General features: G+C 45.7%; 1 protein-coding gene across 4 annotated transcripts in view; it reads left to right on the top strand.

The window, feature by feature from the left end:
- Nucleotides 1–458: 458 nt before the first annotated feature.
- Nucleotides 459–4,255, top strand: part of LOC130116693 (four and a half LIM domains protein 1-like) — a 23,493-nt gene continuing 19,696 nt past the window's right edge. Inside the window, exon 1 of one of the 4 annotated variants that reach the window (XM_056284690.1) lies at nt 459–707. The gene's annotated coding sequence lies outside the window, so the exon portion shown is untranslated. Of the gene's footprint in view, nt 708–3,823; nt 3,963–4,255 lie in introns of those variants that run through there. The other 3 variants (XM_056284689.1, XM_056284692.1, XM_056284693.1) reach the window with 3 other exon arrangements.

Here is a 4,255-nt window from a genome sequence, read left to right as displayed (position 1 = left end):
TACAGAAAAGTTGATATTTAACTAGATAACAAAAGCACACGTCTTTCATACGAGCCCCAGAAGGTTGCACTAAAAGAGAAAGGGGGGCCGACATGTCGGTTGCACGCCAGGTTAGACCTGCTGCCGTGGACGTTTCCCTTGTGACAGTGCGTAGCCGTCACCATTTGTGAGTGTCCTAAGATGTAAACTCGGAGGATGCGTGAGATTTAGCCAAGCGTGAGATTTAACCAAGCGTGAGATTCGGCGTTATTGAGGGACCCCCGCGCGCGTCGCGAGTGATTTAAACTCATCCGCTTTCAGCGCGACGCCCCTTTTCCTGTGCAGAGCGTTCACTCATCGCTCCGTGTTGTCTTCAGGATCTCTGCTGGTCTGGACCTCTCGTCTGGATGCCCTCCCTCCCTCCCTCCCTCCCCCCCGGTCCGTCCTCGCAGTGACCGCGCACGTGTAGCAAAAGTAAACATTACTTCAGTCGCAGTTCGTGAAATTGAACGTGCACAAAACCTGCAAATCCTGAAGAAGAAGAAGAAGAAGAAGAAGAAGAAGAAGAAACCGTAATAACCGCAGTCTATCGCAGCTGCCGCTTTCCAGGAGGCTTAACGCACCGCTGGCTCCGCTGAAAAGTAGGCTGTCCCAAACTCTACCAGGCGACTTATAAAAGGCCACTTGTGGCGGAGCCTGCGGAGAACACGACACTCTTCCCTAACCCGGTAAGTACACCCCGACTGGCTGCTTTTCTCTTACTGGGCCGATGTTTAACCGTGTCTTGATGTAAAACCAGAAAGACATTTTATAAAAAAAGAATTAACCAAAACATTACCAAATGCTCCGCCATCCACGGCGATATTGCACGCTAATATTGGAAGATAGCAGCAAGTATCTCCTTGCATAAAAATAGAGAAGTTTTTATCTATCTATCTATCTATCTATCTATCTATCTATCTATCTATCTATCTATCTATCTATCTATCTATCTATCTGTCTGTCTGTCTGTCTGTCTGTCTGTCTGTCTGTCTGGTTCTGTCTGTCTAACACTTAGAATGAGACGTTATAATCGTCTTATATGCACCAGTGTGAACAACAGTTTAAAGCATAAATTCACAGGTTGCGCACACTGACGCGCGCGCGCGCGGGGGCGTATATACGAGCGCGCGCGCACATACATCATGTGACTGCGTAATGTGATTTGGTCTGGGCCAGTGGACCAGATGAGGACTGTTCACGGCCTTATTTGAAAAGCATTCGACTCCTGAGAGGAACCAGTCTTCCAGTTCTCTGGGGCGTTGGCCGTCCGTCTGCTCTTACATGCTGACTTCTGAAAGCCTCGTCCTGAAATCTGTTTTCAGTTAGGATCTTTTTTCTTCTTTACTTTGGGACGGAACCGCCAAGGCCAAAATACGCACCAACAAGATCAATTAAAATTCCTCTGCGGCTATTTTTCATTCTGTGTGTGTTTCCCTCTACGGTTTCAGTCTTGGTTCCCCCAGCTATCATTATTCCAAAGCGGAGTCATGCGGGAAACCAAAGATTCATTTCCGTCCAAACGCACACTAGTTTGGGGAGTGAAATATCACATTTATAGGATTTAACAGTATCGTAATCCGTCAGCTATATAGAATTTGGTTATAGAGGCCAGTGACAGGCCACTTCAAAAACAGCTGCCCACGTCTTTACCTGTTTACCTCAGGAAATCCTGCACAGGTGTGAACGGGGACGTTTGACTCGGTCAGATGAAGGAGGCAGAGACCATTTTAGAAAGGATCAGTCAGTTGTGTTCGTCTCTGACAGCAGCTCGAGTCAAATGATCAACTCTAACGATGACCTGTGGTGATGCTGTCGTTCGAATAGGCCACTGCCAGCTTAACCCGGTGCTCCTCGGATAGGAAGCGGAGGGACCCAACGTTAAACCGATGGCGTCAGAGGTTTAGAAGCTTTTGGACTGCATCACTTATTTCACTTTTAAGCATTGTAATTACACGTAATCTTATTATTGTAAGTACTCTTTAACATCCTCCAACTCTTCCTTGCACTCAGAGCAAATAAGTAAACCACGGCCCAAATAAGCAAATGATCTTTTTCTATCACACACACACACACACACACACACACACACACACACACACACACACACACACACACACATACAGTAGGCCCGACGCCACAGGCAGCTTCTCATTCAGTCTGTGTTGATGCCTGCATGCAAAAGAAATTACTATGAGCTCAGCTCTATAAAATACCTCACAGGGTCATAAAAGTTTATGTATTTTGTCTGACTTTGTGCCATGGTAACTCAGTTATGTTTTGCCACTGTGATCTGACTAGAGTGGAATATAAACGTAACACAGGCCCTTCTTTTATTGACCCTTTAGGGGAAATTATGACTGGACTCCCAATAGTTTTAGTGTACTGACAAACGGGGGAATATTTAATATTAGATTTCGGGCATTGTGTTTATGGTGGTTAAATAGAAATAGAAAGGGACTGACAACCTTCTGCACAACTTCTACTGAAAGCATTCACATGATAATCTCATGGCACACTCTGAGATGTTCCCTCTATGTTCTGTATGATCCGTTATGAGCTAGAGGAATGAAGGATGGATGGATAGCTAGCTAGCTAGCTAGAATGATGGATAGCTGGACAGATGGATATATATATATATATATATATATATATATATACAGAGAGAGAGAGAGAGAGAGAGAGAGAGAGAGAGAGAGAGAGAGAGAGAGAGAGAGAGAGAGAGAGAGAGAGAGAGAGAGAGAGAGAGAGAGAGATACTAGATAAACAGGATTGAGGCTGCAGAGATGTGGCTTTATCGTAGGATGCTTTGAATAAGTTGGGCAGAGAAATGAATGAATGCGAGCATCCTTAATGAAGACTAAAGAGGACTAATGGCGCATATAATGAAACGAAAGCTACCGTTCTTTGGGCATACCTGTCGCCCAGGTGGAAGTAAATTAACAAAGACAGCGATTTTGGGAACTACACCAGCAAAGCGCAAGAGAGGCCGACCAAAAAGGCAGTGTCATGATGACATCAAAGAATAGCTTAGTCTGACAATATCGGAGGCAACAAGATCAGCTCAGGGCAGAGAGAACTGGAGGACACTTGTTTGGCAAGCATGTCATCCTGATGGTGCTGGCAACCCTCACTAACGAGGAGGCCTTGAAGAAGAAAGATACTAGATAGATAGATGGATAGATAGATAGATTGATGGATAGCTGTATACATATGAGAGAGAGAGAGAGAGAGAGAGAGAGAGAGAGAGAGAGAGAGAGAGAGAGATGCTAGATTGATGGATAGATGGATAGATAGATAGATAGATAGATAGATGGATAGATGGATAGATAGATGGAGAGATAGATAGATGGATATAAGAAGGGGCTGGGTGTATCCATTGCTGCTCTCCGTCTGCGAGTCTTTCTCTCTCTCATGGTTTTTAGTTTTGTCAGCTGCTCGGTACTGAAAACCTTCTCAGTTGCTGCACAGAGAGTTGAGGTAGAGGTGGGGAGAGACATGGAGAGAGCGAGAGATGAGTGAGAGAGAGAGAGAGAGAGAGAGAGAGAGAGAGAGAGATGGGATGAGTGAGAGAGAGAGAGAGGGGAGAGAGAGAGAGAGAGAGAGAGAGAGAGAGAGAGAGAGAGAGAGAGAGAGAGAGAGAGATGGGATGAGTGAGAGAGAGAGAGAGAGAGAGAGAGAGGGAGAGAGAGAGAGAGAGAGAGAGAGAGAGAGAGAGAGAGAGAGAGAGAGAGAGAGAGAGAGAGAGAGAGAGAGAGAGAGAGATGGGATGAGTGAGAGAGAGAGAGAGAGAGAGAGAGAGAGAGGGAGAGAGAGAGAAAGTGAAGGAAAGAAAGTGAGGGGGACGGTATGAGGAAGTAGAGAAAGGGAGCAGGATTGAGCGGAGGCAGAAAAGGACCACGTCGGACTCCTTTCAGAGAACGAGGGGCGAAAAGAGGTAACTGGTGAGTAGATCTCGATGACAAATCGCTTTGCTGACACTGCTCCGTGGTTTCGAGAGCATCTGTTAAAGCAGTCACATGGCGGCCGTGCAGAGCTGGTTGTGCTGCAGCACGCTGCGCTGCTTCGGCCTCCACCAGGCACACGTCGGAGACTGCTGTTGTTCTCCTCAGGACCTTTATCTGGAATGTGACGTACCTGTGCCAAAAAGTACACCAAATATGTATATATATATATATATATATATATATATATTTTTTTTTTTTTGTACATCTATGGAGAGTAAAACACGGGTGTG

This window comes from Lampris incognitus, chromosome 8 (genome assembly GCF_029633865.1).
Source record: "Lampris incognitus isolate fLamInc1 chromosome 8, fLamInc1.hap2, whole genome shotgun sequence".
In the NCBI taxonomy this organism is placed as follows: domain Eukaryota; kingdom Metazoa; phylum Chordata; class Actinopteri; order Lampriformes; family Lampridae; genus Lampris; species Lampris incognitus.
This window is presented reverse-complemented; position numbering and strand designations above follow the sequence as displayed.